At 50.0% G+C, this 26,486-nt stretch overlaps 1 protein-coding gene across 5 annotated transcripts in view; it reads left to right on the forward strand.

The window, feature by feature from the left end:
* AGAP3 (ArfGAP with GTPase domain, ankyrin repeat and PH domain 3) overlaps positions 1-26,486 on the forward strand; it is a 154,858-nt gene that overhangs the window by 3,685 nt on the left and 124,687 nt on the right. The gene's annotated exons all lie outside the window — the stretch shown is intronic.

The raw sequence follows: 26,486 nt of genomic DNA on the forward strand, positions 1-26,486 counted from the left end.
CGAAAACCGCACGCAGACGGAGCCTGCGGCTGCTCGCCGGTCAGCCTCTCCTGGGCCTGAATGGAGGTGTTGTTCAGAGTGTCGCTGCAGGAGGAAAGGGAAATCTGCTTTATTTTGGTCTCCTCCTCGTAGCTGGAGCTTCGTTTAGAGGCTGTGGCAGGAGAGAGGGCTGTTGGGCGCCCAGGGCTGGGGAAGGCGGTGGGTTTGGCTGGTCGCCAGCGTCAGCTGAATCACAGGCAGGACCCGGTGGTTTTCAGTAGTTTCTAACCGCCAAATTTGGACAGATTTTCAGGGGGCTAGCAAAAAGCGTTTCCCTCATCCCAGGCTTGTTTCTCTGCCAAATTTCAGAGACTGCTGCAAGCTGCTGAGCTCTATAAAAGATTTTATGTATGCATAAAGCAAAATGATACGCAACTTTAGTTCTGAGGTTGGTACAACCCCTGCTTGTAATAAATGTGACCTCTAACTATGTTACTCTGGAACAGACTATAGACAGAATTATATTAATAGAATTTGTAATTAGAACAGTAATTACACAGCACTTAATTTCTTTCATAGAAGTGAATTTTCAGAAGTGACCAAAACGCAGGTTCTAGGAGGGAGAGCAATGCCGACAGTGCAGAGAATTACCTGAGGGACGCGCAGGACGGGGACTGCGAGCTGGCCTGGGGCAGCAGGAGCCAGCGTGCGGCCACTGGCACACAGGAGAGAGCGAGCCAGGAAGGTGGAGATATGGAAGGAGGATCACGGTGCAGGGCTGCGAAGATGGTTACACAGAGGTCTTCTGTGTGCGTAAAGTAACGAAGGCCAGGAGGGAGGAGGTGGAAGGTAGAGGAGAAGAAGTAGGTGAGATCCCTCAGATCTCAAAAAGACAGAGCTTTTGTCAAATGATAGGAATTTTTTCCTGACGTTAGCTGTCATGCACATGTCTTGCAGCCCACCTAAAGGCTCAGCTCTCAGGAAAAGCTTGGAGAAAGTTGTCAGCCATGGTGAGAGGACTTGGTGGCCAGGTAGCAGGAGCAAGAATCTCTGTTTGAATGCGGGTAGTCAGAGTTCTACCTTGAGTGTGTGTTTTTCCCTTTATTGTCCTTTCACACCCCTCCAACACGCTTCTAAACTCGTTTTGGTTCCTTTCTGCATTTTAAGAAGTGGGATTAGTTTGGAGAAGCTTTCCTCTACGTTTTTCAGCTGTTGCTTCTCTGCAGGCGCAGGATGAAAAAAGCCCTGGAGAACGATCTGCTGATAGCAGACTGGCGGTTAACTGTGGCTCTGCATCTGGCTTTTGCTGGGCAGGAATTACCTTTGAATGTTGGCTTTGCATTGCTCCAGGTCCCAGCTGTTTTGCTGGGTTTAAGACTAGAATGGACTGTTGGGTCACTTGGTATGAACACTTCCATCCCGGGATTCTAGCCTTTTCCCAATCAGTTAAATAGAAGGCATCTGGTTAAGGCATATCTTTGAGATACAGCTACAGTCTAGGGCCTTGCTGCCTTAGGAGTTTTTCTCCTTTATTAGCTGTCTTGCTGTTAATAATTAGCTAGTTTTTTTCAATAGCATCTCTAATATCCTGGATATATTTTTTTGCACTTCTCTCTAAGAGTAAGTAGTCCTTTGATACTGGGTATTTTTGTGTTTAAAGCTGCTCGTACCAATTAATGAGGTCACTTTTCTGTCTCTCTTTCTGATGAGTTAAACTGGCTGAACCTTGTCATTTTATTCAATTCCAGCATAAATTTTACAGCTCTATTCTGTATCCTTTTCCAATGTCTTTTGAAACTGGTTCCTGATGCTCTGATTCACAAAGCAAAATCGAGGCAGGAGTTGCCGTTGATGCAGTATCTTCTTGAGGAAGATAAGAACGAAGCTCGCTGGAGTCCTCCCAGCGTCCTGCCTGGGTTCGGGGGAGCCCCGTGCTGCCAGGCCGCACGCAGGGTTTGCCGGCATGTCCTTGCTCAGCTGAATCAGCCTCAAGTAAATTACACCCTTTGGGAAGGAGAGTGTTCTGCTTAGCTGGCTTTTTCCTGCTAATTCCATGACCTCTGCAGAATTGCCCTGTTTATGTGTGCCTGTAAGTTCCCGAAGGCTTGGAAACCACAGGGAACGGTGGCGGGGTGTGGCGGGAGGAGCTGTGCTCCGTCTCATCCAAGAGCAGCAAACGTCAGAGCCGTCAGTGCATCTCTGCTCCTGGGGCTGGAGCCGGCGATCCCGGGCGGCTGCGTGTCTTCTGCCGTGCTGGCCCTTCTGCGTGCCGGATCGGGGCAGCACTGCCGTGTCACCGTAGTCTCGACTTTTGCTGGAAATTAAGTGCAAAGGTGGTTAAAAGAACACAAAAATGAGAGATCAGGCAAACGTTCTGATCACACGCTCTGTTTTGTTTGGATGGGGGGTGCTGGGGTCTCAGGGCAAAGACTCCCAGGAGAGACTCCTGAGGGTACTTGGAAGTGCTTCCCGAGCCGCCTTACGTGCTAGCGAGGAAAAGCCCTGGGTCCTCTAACACAGCGTGTGTCCTTGCCTGGCAGAGGAGTCGGCAGGGCTGACACCGCTCAGCATCTCCCAGAGCCGGTGCCCGGCGTGAGTGGCACAAGCAGACAGATCTGTGTGGGGAGGGTCCCGGAGCAGCCCTGGTGCGAGGGGAGGCCTTGGCCCTGTGGGAGTGATGGGCAGAGCAGAAACACGGCTGGAGGAGGCCTGTAACACGGTTGGACAAATACATCCGCTGTTTTTATGAAGTTTTATATTGCGGCCCCAATCATCTGGAGCCACCTTTGCCAGATGCAGGTCTTACCTCATAGAGCTTACAACTCAAGAACAAGGTCTTGTGGAAGAGTCAGAAAATCAGAAAAAGAAATTGCTTGATGCTGTGATTGACAGGAGTTGGGAGAGATGATGAAGCCGGAGCAGGAAGACTGGAGGATGATCTTGATAGCTGAAGACTGAGTAGGATGGAGTTGCAGGTGCTGTGGTGAGGGAAGAGAAGGTTTCTGGTGCTGCGGGGGCAAGAACTCTGACATTGTGGCTAAAGAGGAAAAGATGGGGATGTGGAGGTACGCCGCAGGGAAAGAACGGGATTTGGATGTGGCCTGAGTGAGAGCATCGGAGATTTCTGTGGCTACGGTTTCACAATTACCTCAATCCAACACAAGTCTGTTTGCTGCTAGAAGGGACACTGCCCGCTCCCCACCTGGCAGCTCCTTGCCTGCCCTCCCTTTCGCCAGCGCTGGTTGCTGCGCGGTGAGCGGGATCAGGGAACTGCTCTGGTGGAAACCGAGCTTTGCATTGGGGTTTGGTTGGATCAGTTTTCAGTTGCTCACCGGGCTCACGGTGTGACCGCATGAGTGCGAGTGTGGGCACAGGCAAGGAGGGGGGTAATGCATGGTCAGGGCTGGGGGAGAAGGCAAAATGGACCTATATTTTGCTGATTCTGAGCTTGTGTGAGACAGCTTACACCAAACGTCCGTTTACTAAATATTCTGACTGTGACAGCAGCACAAGTCAAATGCCTGGCGAGGAGTGTGGGAACCAGTGCCTGTTTAAGGGATGCTTTCTCCGAGTGTTTTGCCAGACATCGGCAGGTCTTCCTGAGCTCGGTGTGGTTTCTGTGTGTTGTTTAGTCCTTGGTGGCTCTCTTCCCTTGGTTCGTTCAGTCTTCCTTGACCCAACGTAAACTTGTAGCTCTCATGATTTCTCCCGGCAGGGAGTTTCACAGTTCGGTTGCACAGAGTCTTTTGCTTGTTTAGGGACAGTTCTGCACCTGACTGGTGCTCCGGGCCGCGACGTCCCGCTGACCGGCAGCTGCCTGGGCCTCTGTTGGAATAGGGACGGCTGTGGCGACCCTGTCCCCGGGAGCTGCCTCTGCGTTCGGTGCAGGGCGAGACCTCGGTTTGTGGCCAGGGACCATTGCTTGCGCTTTCCTTCTGTGCTTGGGCTGGAGTGGCCGGGGCGTTGCCTGGTGAGGACCCAGTAGGAGAAATTCGAGTGTGGTTAGTTTTTGGCAGTTGGTCTGTGCATAGTTGATCTTGCCATCCGCTTTCAGGAGGTTTCCTAGAGCTCCTGACGGAGCGTGTCTGATTTCTGTGCAGAGACCTTCGAGTCTTGGGCAGCGCTGGGCTCTCGCCTCCTCTGGAGTTTCACCAAGATGAGGATTAAAGGCATTTGTGCATCCAGGCTGGCTGTTCAAAGCTGGTGATAGGACTTTTGGTTAATTTGGGTGGCCAAAGTAGGTTTAAATTATGTCTGATCTGGACCTTAAACTGTGTTTCCAGATAGGCTGGCTGGTGTGAAATGGGTCCCACCTTCTCTCCTCATCAGAAGTAGGCCTGGGGAAGACTGGGTGTTCCTGGTGCCACTGGGCAATGGGGTGGCAGCCCTTGAGCTAAAATCCCAGTCATGCTCTTAGCTGGCAGTGAATGGGAGAGGGGTGCGGGCAATGGCCGTGAGTTCCAAAGGAGCAGCAATGGGCTGAAACAAAAGCCTAACTACCAGAAACTGGGGGATACAAGAGCTGCCCCAGCAACATGCCTATGATCAGAGCTTTTAACCTTGACTAGCACCTCAGTAATACCGTCATGCTTCTATTGCATCCCTCGCTGGGCAGGAGGAGTCGTTTTCTCTTCGTGATCCCACCTTCCTACTTTGGCGTCTGATTTTTTTTAAATCCTCCTCCAGGACTTTCTGCGAGTCAGAGCCTCCCGTATAGCAGCTGCACGGAGTGAACAAACCACGTCCATTTTATTTCTGCCTCCCGTGTCCTGCATGAAAAAGGCAACTGTGGTCTTAGTTCCTTCTGCCTCCTCCTGCAATGTGCTGGGCATCACTAGCAGCGCTGAAGCTGGGGTGTGCCTATTCAGGTGAATTTTCTGAAGTGTTGGAGTGAGAGCAAGGAGCCTTCTGAGGCAGGAACCCTAAAAATCAAGATAATTTTAGGCTGCTTCCCTGTTGAAAGGAGGTTTGTATCATTAAGACCTGTTCTTCTGTGTCTGCTTGCCTCTCCTGCCTCAGTAACTTTCAGACCTGCTGTCCAGTTTCAACCAAACCTGGCAAACCCCTGCTGTTTTTGAATTCCTACAAATCCCAAGAAAACAGATATCTAGACAGAGCAGAGCGACCCAGCTTGTGCCACACGGAACGAAAGAGATGTTTGCATCTGTCCTCAGTGGCTCGCTGCCGTGGGGCTACATCTTGGCACAGGAACCTCTGGCTTGCGTGAGTCACTCTGGAAGTTCTTGCCCGGGGTTATGTGTGAGATCTCGTTCTTTCCATGTGATCTGTGTGGTGATGAAATCCACTCAGTCATCGAGAGCACTGTGCCTCAGTTACAGCTAACTGGTTGCTGACTGCTGTGTCCGAAATCGTGGTCTTGTCGTGCTGATGCCGTTGTCCTGGAGGGTTGGGAGCCACCGGCTTCGGGTTCGTCATCTCACGTCTCAGCTTGCTGCTGTGGATAACGTGGGCTGTCAGCCCCTGACACTTGCTCCCTGTCGCGTGTTTATTGCTCACTTGCCTCCTGCTGCTGTTTTTTGGACAGCTTTTGATATTTAGCCCAGCAGTGACTCCTGTGCTTAATGAAAAGGGTTTTGACCTTCAGATCAGCCTCTAGCGAGTGCACGTCCCTTCCCCAGTCTCCAGATGAAGGAATGGAGGTGAATGGAGGGCAAATCCATGAACGAAGCAGTGCTGCTGGCCGGTGGGCGGGTGGCCGGGGCTGGTGCTGTCCCCAGCGCGTGATGGGTGCTGCAGGGTTGAAAGCACTGTGGCACTTCTGTTTGGGTACGGTTAGGTGTGAGTCTCCATCTTCTGTTACTGTTTTTTTCATTAGAGTCACACCTTGGAGCCTTATCTGATCAGGTTCCTCCCGCAGAAGATGCTGTGAAAACACAGGACAAAGAGAGCCCTGCCGCAGAGGTCTTGTAGTTTATTTAAAAATGAGAGGCAGATGCCGATGAGCAAGTGGGGAGCACACAGAGACAGTGGGACAGCATGGGCTGCATCGTGGGCTTGGACTTAACATGGCAGTGATCTAATCTGTGTTGTTTTTGATGTTTCTGGTGAGTACAGAGGCACAGGAGAGCTTTAAGGAGCAATTTGAAAGAAGATAATAAAGTGGATTTCACGTTGTTTACACAGAGCTCTTTTCAAACATGAAGTACAAATGGGAGAAAATAGAGAGGTGTTTGCTTGAAATTTAGCAGCTGGGAAGTGGAGATTGCTGCCATAGTTGGCGAGGGAGAAGAGTCAGCTCTTCAGCAGCGAAGGAAGGATAGTTGTTAATGTATGAGTCGTTTGGGAGGGTGAAGACAAGCAGCTTGCAGTTGACGTGACAGGAGAGGAGGACCCGGAGGGGGGATTCAAAGGGAGGGGTGGCCTGCTTGAGAAAGAGAGGTTAGGAAAATAATTTTAGCAGCAGCATTCTGACTGAATATGGATAAGGCATGATTTTACGCGTTATAGACAATTTTGGGGGGAAGGGTGGAATAGTGATTGATGCAGAGTGGGAGCCTGGGGTCTTTGTCTGTGTGGCCAGGTGATAAAGGCTGTGTTTCAGGGACTATAACTTGTGTAGCTCTGTAGGGGTTTAGGGACAACCAGGATACGGAGAGAGTAGGAGAGTTAGGTCCACGAACTCTGTTCTCTGTGTGAATTGTGTCCTTAACTCACAGACAGGATCTAAGTGATGTCCCCAGGCATCAGCACCAGCACAGCAAGGGCTTGGGGGAAGAGGGGACAAAGCTGGGATTAGTAACAGCTCTCTTTAATCATGTTGAGCTTGGGCTTGTGGGTACACACTTGAAATGCTGGAGGGGAAAATAAGCTACGACTTCATTTTGGACAGGAGACAGTCCAGGAATAGAAAGGCAGAACTATGAATCATCAACATAGAGCTGAGAGATGGTATTAAATTAAAACATAAGGCTAGCTAGAAGAAGCATGAAGGGAGAAAAGAAGGTGCTATGGTGTGCCGGTTTTGGCTGGGAGAGAGTTAATTTTCTTCACAGTAGCTAGTATGGGGCTATGTTTTGGATTTGTGCTGAAAACAGTGTTGATAACACAGGGATGTTTTTGTTATTGCTGAGCAGTGCTTACACAGAGCCAAGGCCTTTTCTGCTTCTCACCCCACCCTGCCAGCGAGCAGGCTGGGGGTGCACAAGGAGCTGGAAGGGGACACAGCCGGGACAGCTGACCCCAGCTGCCCAAAGGGATAGTCCAGACCATACGACGTCATGCTCAGCATATAAAAAGCTGGGGGAAGAAGAAGGAAGGGGGGGATGTTCGGAGTGATGGCGATGTCGGAGTGATGGCGTTTGTCTTCCCAAGTCACCGTTGAGCATGATGGAGCCCTGCTTTCCTGGAGATGGCTGAACACCTGCCTGCCCATGGGGAGTGGGGAATGAATTCCTTGGTTTGCTTTGGTTGCGCGTGCAGCTTTTGCTGTACCGATTAAACTGTCTTTATCTCAACCCATGAGTTTTCTCACTTTTACCCTTCCGATTCTCTCCCCTACCCCACCGGGGAGGAGTGAGCGAGCGGCTGTGTGGGGCTTTGTTGCTGGCTGGCGTTAAACTGCAACATATGGGCAGAGCCATGTGAGACACCTGAAAAACATAGCAAAACTGAAGGGGGGGGTGAGGACTATCTTTTTGAGACTGGTGAAAGAAGCAGTGGAGAACCAGGAGAATAAAAGAATTGCTGGGACCAACGAGGACAAGGTGTCGTGGCCAGTTAGGTTCCTGAAGGAGTAGCTGGCAGGGTCCAGAACCACCCAGAACCTGCACATGAGGCAGGAACAACCTTGTGCAATCCCCCGGTGAGGTGGGAAAGGGCAATGGGAGATCATTTGCCCACCTTCCTGCCTAGGGTCAAGATGTCTGTCCTTCCTGAGAAATGTTTGTCTAACCAGCTTTTAAAAGACTGTCAGTGACAGTACATCTGAAGCCTTCCCAGGAGACTGGAGAGAGATGGATTTGATGGATGGACTATTAGGTGGGTAAGGAACTGGCTGGATGGCTGCATCCAAAGAGTTGCACTCAACGGCTCGATGTCCAAATGGAAACCAGTAACGAGTGGTGTCCCTCCAAGGTCTGTACTGGGACCAATACTATTTAAGGTCTTTGTTAATGACATAGATAGTGGGATTGAGCGCACCCTGAGCATGTTTGCAGGTGACATCAAGCCGAGTGGTGCAGCTGACAGGCTAGAGGGAAGGGATGCCATCCAGAGGGACCCTGACAGGCTGGAGGAGTGGGCCCATGTGAACCTCATGAAGTTCAACAAGGCCAAGTGCAAGGTCCTGCACCCGGGTGAGGGCAATCCCCAGTACCAGTACAGACTGGGGGATGAATTGATTGAGAGCAGCTCTGTGGAGAAGGACTTGGGGATATTGGTAGATGAAAAATGAGACATGAGCCGGCAATGCGCACTTGCAGCCCAGAAACCCAGTCGTATCCTGGGCTGCATCAAAAGCAGCGTGGCCAGCAGGTCGAGGGAGGGGATTCTTCCTCTCTACTCTGCTCTCCTGAGACCCCACCTGAAGCACTGCATCCAGCTGTGGGGTCCGCAGTGCAAGACAGACATGGACCTGTTCGAGCGGGTCCAGAGGAGGCCACAAAAATGATCTGATGGCTGGAACACCTCTCCTATGAGGAAAGGCTGAGAGCGTTGGGGTTGTTCAGCCTGGAGAAGAGGAGGCTCCAGGGAGACCTTATTGCGGCCTTTCAGTACTTGAAGGGGGCTTATAAGAAAGATGGAGAGTGAGTTTTTACCAAGGCCTGTAGTGACAGGACAAGGGGCAACAGTTTTAAAGAAAGAGGGTAGGTTTAGATTGGACATAAGGAAGAAATGTTGTACGATGAGGGTGGTCAGACACTGGAACAGGCTGTCCAGAGAAGCTGTGGATGCCCCATCCCTGGAAGCGTTCAAGGTCAGGTTGGACCGGGCTTTGAGCAACCTGATCTAGTGAAAGATGTCCCTGCCCATGGACTGGATGATCTTTGAAGGTCCCTTCCAACCCAAACCATTCTAGGATTCTGTGAAATCTCTTCCAGTGTTTAACTGTCCTTTTCCTTAGAAAGTTTAACCTGAATCTTTTTTTGCTCCCAGTTTCAGCCACTTGCTGAGGACAAAGGGAACAAATCGTTGCCTTCCTTTTTGCAGCAGCCTCTGTCCATACTTGAAAACCGTAGCAGAATCCTCTTCTTTAGGCTTAATAATTTCAGGTCTTTGTCCGTGACATTTTCTGGTCCTCTGTTCATCTTCATGCTCCTCTGGACTCTCTCCCCTTGATCACATCCCCCTTGAAAAGTGGTACCCAAGGCTGGATGCAGCACTCCGCCAGTGCTGGAAAAAGCACAAAGCAGGACTTCTTCTGCAGGCTTGTCTCTGTTCATATGATTCAACGTGGTCGTTGCCTTTGCTCAGAAATACGGTATTGCTGACTCCTGTTGGTTTGTGATCCACTTTGACCCCCAGATCCTTTTCTGAAGAGTTGCTGACTATTCTACAGCTGTCTGTCCTGTTCTTGGGCAAATGATTAATGCTGTGTAAGTGTAGGCCCTCTCAACTACCCTTTTGGAATTTAATCCTTTTTAGACAATTTCTCCAATTTGACAAAGCCATTTAGGATTCTAATCCCTGCAGTCACTCTTAGTTTCATGCCACCTGCAATTTTAATAGGCATACTTTCTTCCATCATCTGGTTGGTTAATAAGAATATTGAACAGAGCTGAACCTAGGAGAAACCTTGCCCAATCCGAGTTGATACTCATTTCAATTCATATGGTTGTCTTTGATAAATATTCTCAGAATAGTTATCAAATCAGCATTGTTCTGAGCCTACAGCAGGTTTATCCTTCCTTAAATTAGTTTTGAAAATACCTTGTGAAACAGAGTCAGAAACATCACTTAATGTATGATGCTTAACATCTGCTTCTCTGCGGTGCTGAAGGTCTGTTACCCTGTTGCAGAAGGAACTGACGTTGGTTAGATGCCATTTGTTCCTAATAAATCCATATGTACTAATGCTTGCCTTGTCTTCCAGGGACTTACAGGTTGTTGCTGTTGTTGCTTTTTTTAATGTTTCGAATCAGAGTGATCTGTGAGTTCTTAGCTTCTCTATTTGTTCATTTTTAAAGGTGGGCACTACTCTTGCCTTTTTCAGTGCAGTTGCCTTCCATCAGCCGAGAGCTCTCAGGGCTTGAGCTCTTCCGATGCTCCTCCAGACAATTAAGCGTTCCAGGGTCAAGTTAATCAAAATCTGACATTGCTTTTTTTTTTTACTGAAAGCTTAGGTATATTCTTTGGCCACTACTTTTTGTGCTAGACACGTCTTTGCTGTTTATAGTGAAGACTTACGCAAAACCGCATAAAACACTTTGTCCTCAGTGTCACTTCTCAATTGCTTTTTCTGTTCACTGAGTAACAGACCAATCTTTTTCATGTTGTTACATTGATTACTAATGTACATGAGAATTGCTTCTTGTCTTTGCTGTTTGTTGCTAGTCGCCTCTTACTCTGCGTAGCTGTTTTGAGTTCAGTCTGTGGTGCTGATGCCACTTTTTGTATTTATCCTTATTAATCTGACCTCATTTCCACTTTCCACATGCATGCTGTCCTGTGCCTGAGACCAATAAGGAGCTCACGTGAGCCAAGTTGGTCTCCTACCACGCTTGTTATTCCTTTGCACTGGGATAATTTCTGTTTGTGCCATTAGCACCATTGCTTTGAGGACCTGCCAGCTTTCTGTAATATCTTCCCCCCCTCTTGTGGATTTGCCTCCAATAAGATCTTGCCTATGGAGTTTAGTAACATCTGCCTTGGTGGAGTCTCTTGTTTATAGTTTGCTGTCCTTCCTCCGATATATCGTAAGAACTTGTGGACAGTCTTTTTTTCTGCTCTGCCTCTTCCTGACAGCTTTCTTCAGAGGATTTGGTGAAGGATGCTTTGGTAAACTGTAAGACGTGGAAATTAAGTTGGAGAGAGTCCAAGATAAAATTGGAGGACAAAATGGTGTGTGGCCTGGTGCAAGTAAGAAATGGGTGTGGGGGAATCTGCCCAACCACTTCTGCTCAGGAGCCCAGGCTTGCAAGTGGGTTGTTGGAGAGAGGATTGTGCAACGTGGCTGCGATGAGACGTTCAGTGAGCTTGTGATGGAAGGGCACGAGGAAATTGTGATGGTGAGAGGCGAGGGCTGAGAGGGTGAGAGGGGTGAGACTAAAGTATATTCCTCTTGTGAGGACAAAATGCCTAAAAGTATGTTGAGCTCAGTCAACTGGGTTTTGTGGGTTTTGTTTTTTAAACACAGAATTTGATACTGGAGTGTCTGTTCAATTATTTTGCCGTGTATTGTGAACTAATAAAATTCACATTATTACCCCACTATTTAGTTTAATAAATTGTTTGGCTGAAGCATTTCCCAGGCAAACGTGTAGGTCGGACTGAAAAACATCAAGAGGTGGAGAATGGCAGAACCATCCCTGTTGGAAGGGACCTTGGGAGGTCTCTAGTGCAACGTCCCGTTCAACACGAGGTCAGCATTGCCATCCAGGCAGGTTGCGAAGGGCTTTGTCCAGCTGAAAGGTCTTGAAAACCTCCAGGGATGGGCATTCCACAACCTCCCTGGGCAACACGTTGCAACGGTGCCCAATCCACTGTTTCCTTCGGTCAGTTGTTCCAGTTGTTAATTCCTCTAGCTACTAATAGTTAGCATTTAATTTCTAATTTGCATTCATCTGGTTTAAAGTTCCCCTTTTTTTACTTCTTTCTTTAGATTGGACTGAATAAAACTTTGTTACCTGAACGTTATTCCCTGAAAAGTTTGCTTTTACTTTATAATCAATTATCTCTTGATGTTCTTTTTGGAAAGTTAATCGCATAATGCTCGTTAAATGTCTCTTTGTGAGTTCATTTATTGTGGCCTTCAAAGAATTTTTATGGCTCTTCATTACCCAGTGTTCGTAATAAAAAAAAAAGAGACTATAGGCAACATGCTGTTATTTGACTCAACTACAGTTACTGTAAATCCATCTCCTTTCTCTATTGACTGTTCTCTTTAAGCATCTGAGGATCATTTAGCTCTTTTGCTTCAGCAGTGCATTGAGGACTAATGATGAACTGCTCATCTGCTCGGACCTTTAAACCTTTCCCAGGATTTGAGCCCCCATCCTACGGGGATGGCTGGTAACCCTTGGTCAAAACACCTTGCACTGGGCAGTACAAAAAGGTGCTTTAGCTGAATGGGCTCAGCTTGCAAAGTGATTCAGACCACTCAGTCACATCCTAGTCCTAGATTCTCCAAGTTACAGCGTCAACCAGATGTTTTTCAACAGTGATCTTACTTTTACTTGCATTATTGCATCGTATAGAGAAAGCATTGAATAACATCAGGTCTGATACTGATTCGTTGATACCATCGGAGAAGCGTTGTTTGGATGTCTGGAAATCTCCAGTCCAGCCTACTGAAAGTCAGACTCTCACCAACACTAGATCAGGTTGGCTGTGGCTTTCTCTTGCTAAGTCTAGAAAACTCTTCAGAATGGAAATTATACCATGTCTCTGCAGGTGCTAGTCCCTTAGTGGAGAAGTTTTTTCTAATACTCGGTCTCTGTGGCCCAAAGCCATGAGACATGGCTTGTGTCGCTTGTTGCAGTCTGCTGTTGCTGAGAAGGGTTCAACTCCATCTTTCATGTAGCTGAAGGCCACTGTTAGATTCCCCCTTTGCCTCCTCTTTGCTAGACTGAGGAAGCCCATCTCCTCAGTGTCACCGTGTAGATCAAGCCCCTCACCACTTCGTAGCCATCTGTTGGACCCTCACTAGTTTTTCAACATCCCTCTTGAACTGGGGAGCCCCAAACTGGTGCAGCCTCACCAGTATTGAGTAGAGACACATGATGGGGTCCCTCAATCCACTGACCATGCTTCTCCTGACATGACCCGGGATGCAGTCTGCCTTCCTCGCAGTGAGTGTGTGCTGTTGGCTCGTACTCAACCTGGCGTGTGCCTTGACCCCCAGGCTCTTCTCTGGCAGGCTGATCTCAGCAAGCAGCTTCCCAGCTGGCACCGCTGCACAGGAGTCCTTCTGCCCCAAACACAGACATCTGCATGTCTCCATACTGAGCTTCATGAGGTTTCCCGTCACCCAGTCCAAGTTTATCATGGTCCTTGTGCATTAGAGCTCTGTTGTTTGGCGTATCCACCTGCCCCCTCCCAGATTAGGGTTATGTGCAGATTGCTGGGGGTGCGCTCTGTCATTACATGGGTGGTCGATGAAGGTATGGCGTGATATCGGCCCAGTATTGACCCACGGGCTACTCTGCTTGTTACTGGCTGACAGCTGCTTACTGAGCCATTGATGCCTGCCCTCAGCCTGGTGGTGCAGGCAGTGTCTGCCCATCCTTACTCTGGTTGTCCAGCCCACGTTTCCTCAGCCCAGCCGTTTCGTGAGGCAGTTGGGTTGATCGTGGATCATCTGCCATGGTAAATCCATACCGACGGTTCCTGGTTACGCACTCGTTCCTCACGTGTTTGGAAGCGGCCTCCAAAAGGATGTGCTCCATGGTCCTCGCAGGGGCTGGGGTGGAGCGGGCTGTCCTGGCGTTTCTGGCATTTGCCACCTTGGGCGTCTTGGAGAGAGGCATAGCAAGAGCATTTCCCCAGTTGTCTGGAGCTTCCCCTCATCACTAGGATGGCTCCAAAGTGTCACTAGATGTCCTCTTACCCGTTAGCGTGAAGTTTCTCTAGCTGTTTTCTGAGACTAGGCATTTAGCCAGTTCTTATTGCATTTATCATTAATGACTTTGCAAAGTGTTAATTTATAATAGGAATATTGTACGGTAATAAGTCACATCTTCATGAAAATACAGACAGAATTGTCTTTATCAGCAAGACTTTAAACACCTGGAAGAATGGAATCAGATCTATAACATGAATTTCTGTCTTAAAAAAAATCTGTTCCATTTAATCCTTCCCCTTACTTTGTAGGGGACTGATGTCAAGCCAGATAGCTGATGGTTACTTGGGGGAGTCTGTGTGTTCTTTTCTGGATACTGAGGTAACTTCACTCTGTTTCAGTCATTCCTGAATATCTCCATTATTTCAATATTTACTAAAACTTAGCATAAGCAGGAAAGTGATCCTTTCTGTGAACTCGCTCTTTGTGATACCATTACATCCAAGTTGTTTGTGCCTTTTAATTTAAAATTATATTGGTTTAACGATTTTTTTTTTTTTTTGCTAATGGTTTTGAAATTATGCATTTGTCTTTGTGTTTACTCTTTACGAGTATGTCAGTCTGCTCTTTTAGTGACATCGGTGTGAGGACTGACGGACCACTTCTGCTCTCTGGTATCTGCTGCAGTGATTTTCTGCTGTGTCTGTCCTGCAGGAGCTGTGTGGAGGTGCTGTATTTTGCAAAGCTGCTTCCTGTTGTACTTAGCATTGTTGAAAAACGTTTTTTCCTGAAGTCTTCAGCTTCCTATACCAATTTTTGATACTTCCTGCATTCAAGATCTTATTGACATCTGTTTCCTCCTCTTTTTTCCCCATTTCTTACCCTTTTTTGGGTATTTCGGATGTTACTAGCATCTAAGCTAGTTCAGGTCTTTTAGCCAAATTGTCGTCTTTATTTTTTTATGGAGTATTGGCTTTTTGGCTATCTGATGAATTATCATGAAAATGTAAAAAAACCTAAACAACAACAAAAACCCAAACAAACGAAAAACCAAATAAAGCCACGCACCCCTTCAGACCCCGAATGCCAAACCCCGTTTTCTCAGCATAAAATTTTCCCGCGAGTACTTTCATTATCCAAGACGACCAGAAACGAGCAGGCGCTTGCTGGCTGCAGGAGGTGTCCGCGCTGCTGCCGAGCTGTTGCCGGTGGGGGTTGCCGCAGTGTGAGCAGGGACCCCCGAGCGCCCGTGGGTTCCCAGCCCGGTGGAGGTGTCTCTCCACGAAGAGCCCTCCGCTCAGGGGCTGCCCGGCCTCGCGCTGGAAGGCGGCCTTGGTTGGAGTCCTGCTGTCAGGCGCGTTGCCCACACAGAGGTGCCTGCAGAGCCAAGGAGCGGCTCCTGCCTGTCCTGGTCAGTGGGGTGGTCTGGAACAGACTCCGGCCAGGCTCTGTCTTTGGCAGCCCGTGTGAAGGTCCAGCGGGCTCAGAGTTTGCAGCCGTGAACTGCGCTGGAGCTGGAACTGCGAGCTGTGGGCTCTGTTTCCGACGGCCCCTCGGTCCTGGGCAGTGCCCGGCAGCCTTTAGAAAGCAGGTTGCATCCGCTGCTGCCTTCTCTTCTCTGGGTTAAACGGGAAGAAGCTGCTCTTGTGCCCACAGCCCCGGTCCCACCACTGGTGACAGGGTGTAGGAACGGGTCATTGCCATCCCCCTTCCTCCTTCATGCAGTTTGGCGGGGGCCATGTCAGTGAGTGAAGCCCCCACCACTGCACCCTGGTGCCTGCTTTCCTTTTCGACTGGTGGGTCGTGCTGCTGCTCTCCCCGTAGTCTTGGGCTGTTTCTGTGGCTGGGGCTGTCCTGCTGCCGGCAGCGCCGGGTCTGCCGGGCTCCTCGGCAGTGCTGACCCCAGCCCCGCGTCCCCTCCTCTCCTTGAGCTAATTCTACTGGTCCCAAACCGCAGTGGCGGGTGCCGGATTTAGGTGGCACACTAAAATAAATGCACAGTTAATAAGATTTTGGGTTACTTTGTTGCTGAAGTAGGTGGTGTGCAGTTTCCTCCAGCCAAAGAGGGCGGCAGTGGTCAGAGGGACCAGGCAGGTGAGGTCCCCTCGGTCCCCCCGCCTCGAGCAGCATGTCCCTGTGCCCTGGCACTGCCGGCTGCCCGGGCTGGGGAAGGTGCCATGGACAGGCCGTGCTCCCGGCACAGCTGGGCCGCTGGGCTGCCCCATGTCTGGGGCAGGGGGTGTTGGAGGCCGAGGAGCGGGTGGGTGTCAGGGAGGTGCATGGGGCGCAGGGTGGGTGGCTGCGGCACCATGCCCTGGACTGTGGCGCTGGGAGCCATCGGCGGGGCGGCTGCTACGGTCAGGCTGAGGGCTCGTCCGACCCACAGCTTCGCTCCTGGCAGTGGGGGCAGACAATGGGGACTGCGGCAGGGACACTGGCGCGTGTCTGGGAACAGGCACGGCGCCCCTGGTCAGTGGTCCCTGGAGCACCGCTGGCGGCCCGGGAGACCTCCTGCCCATGCCACTGCTGGGTCAGCGCTCTGCCCCGTGCCGGGGCCGTCGGGGAACCGCTGGCAGCAGAACGGCACAGCATGGCGGGGAGGAAACCTGCACCTGGAGCTGCCGTGGCAGCATCTGCCGGCCGGCCAGCATCCATCCGTCCCGCAGCGCTGTGTCTGAGGGTGAGTCAGCCAGTCTCCGCACTGGGTGAGTCAGCCAGCAGACTCCCACATGCCGCGCTGCCTGCGCCTGACTCACTGCTGCTGCCAGGCAGAGGCACCCGCTGCAGCACCCGCCGCCCGCTCCCCTCCACCAGCCGAGGGGGTGTCAGCCCCGGCTGGCCAGACGAGGGGGAGAGAGTGGGCGGGAGAGGAGGATGGGCAGGCTGCAGGCAGGAGAGCAAAGTGGCAGGAGAGGAAAGGACAGAGCGAGGAGTCGTACAGGAGGCAGCCCGACAGCTTGGCTGCTGAACCCTTGGGGTGGGGAGGAGACAGTGTACGTGTGGGGGGAACCCCAGGGGTAGATTTGATCTTGCCCAGTGTCCTGACAGCGTATCTCCTCCACATCCGCACCCCAGTCCCATGTGTGGTGGCTTTGTGGAAAAGCAGGCTGGGCCTCCTGTATGACACGAGGAGCTCGGGTGACTGCAAGGTTCAGGATGCTCAAGGGCTCCGTGCAGGGAGCAGCAGGCGTGGACTGGAGGTCTGAGAGGCTCTTCCCTGCCTGTACTTGTCCTTACAGGTAGTCTTGGGCTGGCAGGCGTGTGTAACTGTACCCTGGGGAGTTCTCTCCAGAGGCTGACGGAGAGTCTTGCCTAAAGCACACCCGGCTTTCACGGTAGATTAGCTGTAGACGTAGTTTTCAGCTATGCTTGTCTGTCTTGATATGGAGCTTTGCCAGCACAAGGGTGGAGATGGCTCCATGTGAGCTCACTGGAGCAGGGCAGGCTTGCCATGTCCCACAGACTCTGCTGTAGAAGGTGTAGAAAGTGACTTCCCTCCATCTTCTCCAATTCTGAGCTCTCTGTCTTGGAGCAGGGTTAGGATTTCTGTGGGTGAGAAGTTGCTCTCCTAGAGGTTGGGACATTGCTGTCCTGACCTGGCAGGAAGGTCTTAAGGAGTGTGGTTACAATCATGGTAGGAATTTGGCTCACGGCCAGGTTTCCAGTGCCTTCCAGGCATCAGCAAGGCAGCAGATAGCATGTGCTATGGAAAATTACTCTCCATTAGCATCTGTTACCCACTGTCTGCCTGTTTGTCTGTGTGGCGGCACATGATCAGACCTGGACTGAGCAATTTTGGTCCTTGGACTCAGGTGTAATGGCCAAGAGGAGAGAGGCTCGTTGTGCAAGACTCCCTGGACCCATTAGCTAATGGTCATGCTGACCACAGCGATGCCAAGGCATCAGAGCACCAAGAGGGGATTTTGGGGCGGTGACCCCTCAAAGTGGACACCTAGCTGGGCAGAAGACAGAGGGGCAGCTCTTCTCCTCTCTTGTGGGAGATGCCTTTGTGTTACCCGAGTGCTTCCTGGGCACAGGTAACTCCCCTGATCTAGCTCAACAGCCTTGGTGATGCTACCAGTATCATAGCTTACGTTGTGTTTTCCAAACCCAAGATACTTGTTTCAGAAGGGTTGTGATGCTGCCTGGGTCCTTCTCAGCGTTGTTTTCAAGAAGGGCTTGTGGCTGCAAGGTGGAGTGACGACAGTAGGGTTGGACAGGGTAACCCTCTGCTAGCGATAGTAATTAGCACCTTGGCTCCGCACCGCTCTTTCTTGAGGTTGACCATAACAATTGCAGTCCTTTGCTGTGTCAGGCGAAAGAGGAGGCATTAGCCTTTTCTTGTGCCGGCTGATACTCATATTAGTGCCTGAAGCCATCCAGTAACTCGCTGAATGACTCACAAATACAGGAAGCCTGTTCCTACTGCTGAAGCATCAGAGAAGCCTTGGTCAGCAGGATTGCTGTACGTTGTCCGAGATCAGTTGCCCATGTACAAGCAAGCACTCGATTCAACCGCCATCAGTCAGGAACTTCCGTCTCCTAATGTACTGATGCAGGGTAAGCTCTCTGGAAGCCTAATTGACTGGTAAGTGAAGCAAGAGTAAATACCGATGGGACGGTCCTGCCTGTGGTGGAGCTGCCTGAGTGTGGCCGGATGCGGTGGCAGGGCCAGAGAGCGGCTCGGCCGCGTTGCCACCGCACGGCCTTCGGCAGGGCTGCAGTGGGGCGGTGGTGTGGGGAAGCGCTGTCTCCTCTCCTGGCGTTGGAGACGGGAGTGCTGACAGGTTTAACAGTTAAATACCCGATGTTGGTAATTGTCTTCAAACTGAAGTCTCTAATTCTGCTGTTTCCATGGAAATAGAACGATCTTGTGATTAAGACGTAAGGCTGGGGTGGCGAGCACTCCGGTCCTTTGGAGCTGCAGGCCCTTGCTTCGTTCCCATGATTGCTGGTCCGAGGTACAGTGTGTCTGTCTGCCTGGACTGCGAGGGGAGACGCAAACCTGCCCTTACACAGAAATACGGATGCCTGCTTTCAGAAAGGTGGTCCAGAAAACCCTGCCTAGTCCCCAAGGATCCTGACAGAAACATCTTCAGGTGCCTCAGGGGATGGCGTTGCTCATGCCATGTCGGCTGAGCAGGCTGTCATCGAAGGGAGGCGTGAGATCCAGGAGCTGGGGGAGTTGTCTAACTCAGCGTTAGGTGGCTGTGATGGAGGTGACACCACCTGAGTCAGTTCCCCCAGGCTCCTCGGTAGTCAATCTCGGGCTGAAGTAGGAGTGCGAAGTAGGTTGGATGACTTGTGCAGTAAAAGTGCTTATTTTTCTCCACTGACTGTAGGAGAGCCGAGGGTGACTAGATCAGATGTAGATGTCTAAAACACAGATGGCTTTGAGTTCAGCTTGAAAAGAGGAGGAGGAAAAGATGTGATGAGACCCACTTTTTTTATGATAGCCTCCTGAGCGGGGCATTAGTGCAGAAGGGTCACTCGGGCTGGTGGGCTTCAGCAGAGCATCTCCCTGCAGAGCTGCCCCGTGGAAACCAGCGTCGCCAGAGCAGATCCATTCTCAGGTGGCTTGGAGAGCTGGTACCTTCAGCCCACCTCTCCCTGGTCCTCCAGCTGCCTTGCCTTGCCAAGTGCCCTGGCCTTGGCGTTTCTCCTGTTTCCGTGTCTAAGGTAATGCTTTGCGCTGGCGTGGAGTGAAATCTCGCAGCCACCGTGGTCTCCTGTGGGTGGAGGTGGATTCAGTCCCATGAAACACAAATCACAGAGAGTCTGCTGGTCTGTTTGCTTTCTTGAGAGAGCTTTACTGCTGGGCTTGCAGATTAAACCATAGCATCTTGCTGACTCTGGAAGACCATGTCGTGGTGCACGGTCAGAAGGGAAGAGGAGTCCATTCCTTCCTGGGACTTGCTCCTTTGTCTTTAGGGCACCGAGACATCACACAAATGTCAGAAGTGTAACTTCTTTGTAAACTCTCAGTTCCTTAATTAGTTTGTCTGTATTTCTACCTTTACTAGCTTTCCTGTAAGCCACGGCAGTTTTAAAGCTGGCGCAATATTTTATGCATTATACAATGTAAGAAAGTTATTAAGCAAATACCTTGCTAACTTCCAACTCCCAGGCATTATATAAAATGATAGCTCACGTATGGTCCAGTTGAAGATGCATTTGAGTTTGGCCGTGTTTAGATTGTGCAACATCCCGATTGTTGTGTTAGTTTGGGAGAAACCCTCTGTGGGACCCTGCTACGCAGACTTTTAACATGAGTTGGAACTTATCTCACAGACATGGAAGGGAGGGCTAACGTTTTTATGGCCTTGACAAGACCATCACCAGGTACTATTTGTAATTTTGATGCCTGTAATTTTTTTATTGTTTAAAAAATATGAATAGTTACAAAAAGAGCCATAAAATCATTTAAAGCCTGGGGAAAATGGCTAATAGTATAATAAGGGGCTTAAAAGCAATCAGGTCAATTTAGAAGCTGAAGACAGAATGTGACCCACTGGGCAGAGCCCAAAGCTACACAGATTCAGCTTTTAAGTACTCGTTTTTGTCAGAGAGTATCTAACCATTGGAATAACTTTGCTAGAGATGCAGTAAATACTTGCAAGGCCTCAAATCAAAGCCTGGTGTTTCTTTGCAGATAAAAGTCCACGCTAGCTCAGGTGTAAGAGATGATTTTGATGCTGAATTTATTGAGTGGGTTTTTCTAACCTGTGCTGTGCAGCAAGTGCAACTAAATGGCACAGGGATGATCTCTGCTGTCTTTGTAATCTGTTATCGGTGACCAAATATACAGGATTCAATAGGAGGAGTCCTCCTCAATCTCAGCTGAAAAGCCTGACTGCATATGTAATACAACTGATTGCATTCAAATAAACTTAAGCAGCGGTGATAAAATTATAAATCAAGCGCTCAAAAATTGAGAGGTGCTAAAATCAAAAGTGCCTTTGTATTTCTTTGTATTTTTAAATTCTTTTTTTTAGGCTGCCAGCAAGGAAGCCATCTAGCAGATCAAGATAGAAGCTGTTCTGCTGCAGCCTGTGTCTTGGTGTAGCCCAACCTAAAGTTTAGGCTGTTGTGCATCTTCAGCTTGAGTTGTTGACGCGTGGAAGCCAAAGGCTGAGTTGCCTCCCTGGTGCGTTGGTTCCTTCTGTATTAGTTTGAATTAAGAGCAAGGGGTCTCTTTTGCATCCAGCACCATAAACTGAGACGTGTGAACAGCAACTCTCAGAGGGGTTGTGTCCCCCCCAGGCTTGGACGCACATTTACAGACAGCGAAAGTCATCTTCTTGAACGAAGGATGACCCCAAGCCCGCCACTTGGTTCCAGCTGTGAACTATGGAGGTCGATTGGCTCTTCAAATAACTCAGTCAAAGCTGGAAAAATGTACAACTTTGGCAAAGCTACCTTATTTTTCCCTAACCTCATTTTTGGAAATGTCTGAATTGCTTTTGCTGAAACTTCTAAAAATACCAGCCTAATGCAGAGAGCAAGCATGGAAAATTTCAGCCTGAATAGTTAGTTTGGCAAAGTTTGAGGGCCCTGATTCTCAGCTGCTGCAGTCACTATTTGACAACCTAAACCACAGATACTGCCAGCAGCTCTGCTTGCACACGCAGAGGCCCGCGGGGGAAAGGAGAGGCGAGTCCGCTCTTCGTGCCATCGCGAAAGGGGCTCCCTGGGCTCTTCAGCCCATCGCCCTGGCCTCTGCTGCCGCCCAGCCTGCGCCTGGGGGCCGGGACGCGAGCCGGGCTGCGGGCCATTCGTTCTCCCAGCATGGAGCCATTTGTCGGTCACGGATTTCCCGAGCCCAAAGCAGCGTCTCCGTGTTTCCGTAGCCCTGTGTGGAGCTTTTGTCCTTGAATTTGCCTAATCATCTTCTGAGCGCGTGTTAGCTCGGCATCCACCACATCCCTTGACAAGGCATTGTACAGCTTAGCCATGTTCTATATTAAGAGATCTCTTTCTGTTTTGAACCTGCCTCCTGATTAATTGGATTTGATGTCCCCTAGTTTGTGTTTTGGAAGAAACGGTGAACAAATTGTTCCCTGGTGGCCTTCTTTCTTCTCCTGACGTGGAAGACTTCATTCCTCCTCTGCCATCTTCCTTTTCAGGCTCCTTGTACAGAAGCTATTCTGTCCTTTTGATCATCTCCTGCCCTTCTCGGTACCTTTTCTAGTTCCCTTCTATCTGTTTTCGAGATCTGGGTCAGGAGCGCCGGGGAGGGTGAGGAACGGTACTCGAGCGGTGCACAGCCTTCAAACCGTGGATCGGTGCGACAGCGTCGTGATGTTCCCTGTTTTGTGCTTCATCCTTTTCCTAGTACTTGCTAGTACTCCGTTTGCTCTTTGATTGCTGCTGAGCAGCGAACTGATGTTTTCATAGAGTTGTTTAGAATAACCTCAAGATTTCATTTGAGTGGTAAGAAGAAGTTGGAGCTCATTATTGTATATGTAAAATAAGAATTTTTTTTTTCTGAGCACGCCACTTTACATTGATCATCTACTATTCTGTCACCCAGTTACTCAGGATTTTAAGGTCCTTTCACAACGCTTTGTCTTTGTTTCTGCTATCCTCACTAATGCTTTGGAGCTGATCTGATTGATTTTTTTGTTTTGTTTTGTTCTTTTTGTGCTTGCCTGCAAACGCTGCACTTGTTCTAGCACCTTCCTCCTCCTGAAGCTCTGGGGCTGCCACAGCCTGAGCTGCAGCGGAATGGGGACGTGCTGCCTGCTGAGAGACTCGCTCTGTCCGTCCGGCTGAGCAAAGGTTTCTCTGTGAACCAGAGTCTTTTGTCTGAGCCTGATTTAATTTATTCTTTCTCCAAAGTTCCTTTCAACCAGCTGGCCGTTCCTCTGTGCGTCCGAGGCCCGGGCAGGTTTCCTGTTCGCTGCCCTTCCGGCGGTGCGGCGTGGTGCGGCGTGCTGTGCCGTGGGATCTGCAGCTGGCTCCCGCTGCAGGCTGGACTCCGGTCCTGGGAGGTGCTGCCGCCGCTGCGGTGCCTTTCCAGCGGCTTTTATGTTCCCTGTCCAAGAGCTGTGCAGCTGCCTCCTTTCAGTGCAGATTTCTCCCAAGGAGGGAAGCCATGGTCCTGGGGAGCATGCCGTGGTCGCCGGCGCTGCCGTTCCCCGACGCGAGTGGCACAGCTTGATTTCGGTGGCAGAGGCACAGGGAGAGCTGAGCAGTGCTGGCATGCGGCTCTGTGCAGAAAATCTCTCGTGCTTTAAGGACTTCCCAGCCTGCACCGGAGCCTGCGGTGCAGCTCACTGGCTCAGGGAGGATTTGTGGTTTGGCTAGCGAGACCTTGGATGTCAGAGATGTTTAAAGATGGAGTGAATGTTGTAGTTGTGTGTGTGTTTACTCTGACGGCTTCAGTACAGGGGAAAGGGGGTTAGGAGTGTAGGGATCCAGACCTGCCTTCCTAAGTGCTTGTCCTGGTTTCAGCTAGGACAGAGTTAATTTTCTTCCTAGTAGCTGGTATAGTGCAGTGTTTTGGATTTAGTAGGACAATAATGTTGATAACACCCTGATGTTTTCAGTTGTTGCTAAGTAGTGTTTATACTAAGTCAAGAATTTTTCAGCTTCTCATGCCCAGCCAGCAAGAAGGCTGGAGGGGCACAAGAAGCTGGGAGGGGACACAGCCAGGACAGCTGGCCCAAACTGGCCAAAGAGCTATTCCATACCATATGACATCATGCCCAGTATATAAACTGGGGGGGAGTTGGCCAGGAGGGGTGGATCGCTGCTTGGGAACTAACTGGGCATCGGTCAACGAGTGGTGAGCAATTGCATTGTGCATCACTTGCTTTGTATAGTTTAATTCTTTTAGTATTACTATTGTCATATTATTATTATCATTATAATTGTTTTTCATTCCTTTCTGTCTTATTAAACTGTCTTTATCTCAACTCACGAGGGTTTTTTTTCATGATTCTCTCCCCCATCCCAGGGGTGGGGGGGGAGTGAGCGAGCGGCTGCATGGTGCTTGGCTGCGTGGTGCTTAGCTGCTGGCTGGGGTTAAACCACGACAGCGCTTCAGTACCTGGAGCTCCCGAGTTTTGCAGTAAGCTCTCCAGGCAGCAGAGAGCCGGTGTGCTCGCTCAGTCGTCGCTCGTAGTGCTGGGAAGCTGGAAGGTGGCTGTGGGCAAATGCAGACAGTGGAGGGGACTCAGCTCTTGAAGCACGGCTCACTGTGGCCCTCGAGCAGCCCAGCAATATTTAATGCGATGCCAGCTCTTCCTAGATACCTACGTTAGTCTGACTGCCTGCTCAAATAACGGTCAGGGCTCAGTCCACCTCAAGGATCCCAGAAGGTGATGGGGAGCTGAAAGCAGCTCTTCTCCGGGCTGAGCAAGCCCCGTTCCCTCAGCGTCTTCTCCAGGGCGAGCACCCCAGCCCTGGGCATCCTCATTCCCTCCATGAAACCTCCCCACGTGCTGTCCAGAAGCGTTTCGTTCGTGGCTCGGCGGTTGCACTCGCTCCCTGGCAGCGCTCTCCCTCCAGCCTCAGTGGCTCAGTGCTGTTCATTTCCCACCTTGTCCCCAGCACAGCGCAGAACCAACCGCATCAAAAGAGATACAAAGAGATCAGGTGGAGGTGTGAACCGCCATTGCATCTGCTTGGTGCTCATGCCAGACAATGTTCTGATGCTCTGATCATACTGCGATTTTAGACGTGAGCAGCATCGCACAGTGAATGCCAAAGTTACCGGGTCTGGTGTTGTGGCGTTACCAGCGGTACCAGTCTGGTGCCAGCCTTGGGCATCGCTGGGGGAGGTTCCCAGCAGTGTTTCCTGCTACACCTCCACCAAAGCAATCTCTTGGGAGCCATCCCAGCCCTTTCCTTGGTACTGGATCGTCTGCGGATGGGGAAGGGAGGGCGGGACGTTCCCCTTCCCCTTACAGCCCTCTGTAACTCCCTGACTCTTTCTCCCAGAAAGGTTGAGTAGTGATGCGATGCTCTTTCTGGTGATGGTGTTTGTGTGACACTCACCCGTTACTATTTGTTTTAGAAGGGCTGATGTCACAAAGCCGAAAAAAAAAATAATAATTATGAGCCAAAGTACTTAGGAGAAAGAACATAAATAGAAAATGCAAGCAATAATTACACATTTCTAAAGAATGTCTTGTTTGTGCCCAAAACACCCAAACCCCACAATTAATGAAGAAGGCGGCACTATTTCAAAATTCAGCCTGGCATACAAAAGAGGTGGCACATCTAAACAATAAGACTGTCATATAATTCATCGTTAACAGAGAAAAAGTTGGTATTACGGAACATAAACCAAGACTGAAAGTGAGCAAACTGAAGGAATGAGAGACAAGTAGCAGTCTATGTCCAGCTTGGTTAGTGGCGACTGGGAATTATGAGGTTTATTAGGAACAGGGATGTTTTTTAACTGCAGTGTTGGTCCATGGCTGGCTAAAATGCACGGGTTGTCGGTAGCCGTGCAGTATAAGGATTTCCATCCCGTGCTTGCGGAGATGAAATACTTGCCCTCGAATGGTTGTTCGGTGTTGAACAGCAGCTACCGAAATCAGGTATTGTAAGATTGCCAGCTTTGGGTAGCTTGCACCCGGGAGCCCTGGGGGAGCTGGCTGGGAGCTCTCTGATCTGGGGAGCCTCTTGGTGGCTCCCGAATGAGACTGGAGCGGGCTAACGCTGTGCCAGCCTTTAACAGGATAAATGGGATGACTCGGGTATTTATGATGCAGTTAGCCTGATACCGATCCCTGGGAAGGCAGCGGAGTGGCTGACATAATCTGAATTAATGAAGAATTAAAGGAGGGGAAATGAGTGCCAAGTAACATGGTTTGATGGGATCTGTTTTCCATAACGCTGATAACAACTCCTGAGCAGAGTGACTAGGTACAGGTGTTAATATTAAATAGTATGTTTAGACCTCTTTATGATATTTGATTTAGGACAGAGTGACCTTCTGATGAAGGAACTAGAAGAGTCTGTGGCCAACATGAAACGTGTAAAATGGAGTGAGAATTAGGACCTGAATACGTAGTTGTAAATAAAAATTGTATTTGAGCAGCTAGGTTTGCAGTGGGTTTTGTGGGATCTGTTCTTCACCTTGTAGCATTTAGCATTTGTACTGATTGCTGGAAAAAAAAATCAAGAATGGTGATTGAATTAATAAAGATCATGTAAAGTGACAAAAAGGGGAGGAATCCAAGCAGTGAGGTGGGCGAGTCTCTGATGGAGGAGAGTGAGGGACTGTGTCTGGAGAGCCCCGGACTGGGAAGGCTTGAGGAACTGTGCTCTTTTATCAGTGGAAAATGAGTTTCCAGTGCAGTGCCGAGGACAGAAGGGGTAGCGTGGATTCTCTGTGTGCGTGTGGTTATCTGTAGGGAACGTGGTGGGAGAGAAGGAGGTTTGGCACCAGGATGATCCCTGCTTGGACGGTGCCTGGTTCTGCTGTGTCTATACCAGAAGAAAAGCATTGGGAAATTAGGGAGGATTCAGAAAGATTCGTGAATTAATGGCCGGACTGCGGGATGTACCCATAGAAGGGGACTTGAGTAGCCCTGCTGTATCATAGAGACTGTTGAGAGGTTATTTGGTCAGACTTACAAATATCTTTTAAGGGAGCAGGATTTTGATAGCAGTCCCTTCGTTTTGCAGACAAAAGGGTGATTAGAGGCTGAAGCCGAAAGACACCATCTGTAAATAAGGCACGTGTTCTGAAGAGGTGAGGGCAGTAATTCAGGGGCGAGGGGGGCATACGAAGGTCACCTCTTCTCTCCAGTCCCTGGAGCAGGGCGGTGGGAGGTGAGCGGGCAGAGGATGTCGTGCTTGTGGCACGGGT

The sequence above is a fragment of the Gymnogyps californianus genome, chromosome 2 (genome assembly GCF_018139145.2).
Source record: "Gymnogyps californianus isolate 813 chromosome 2, ASM1813914v2, whole genome shotgun sequence".
NCBI classification, from domain to species: Eukaryota; Metazoa; Chordata; class Aves; order Accipitriformes; family Cathartidae; genus Gymnogyps; species Gymnogyps californianus.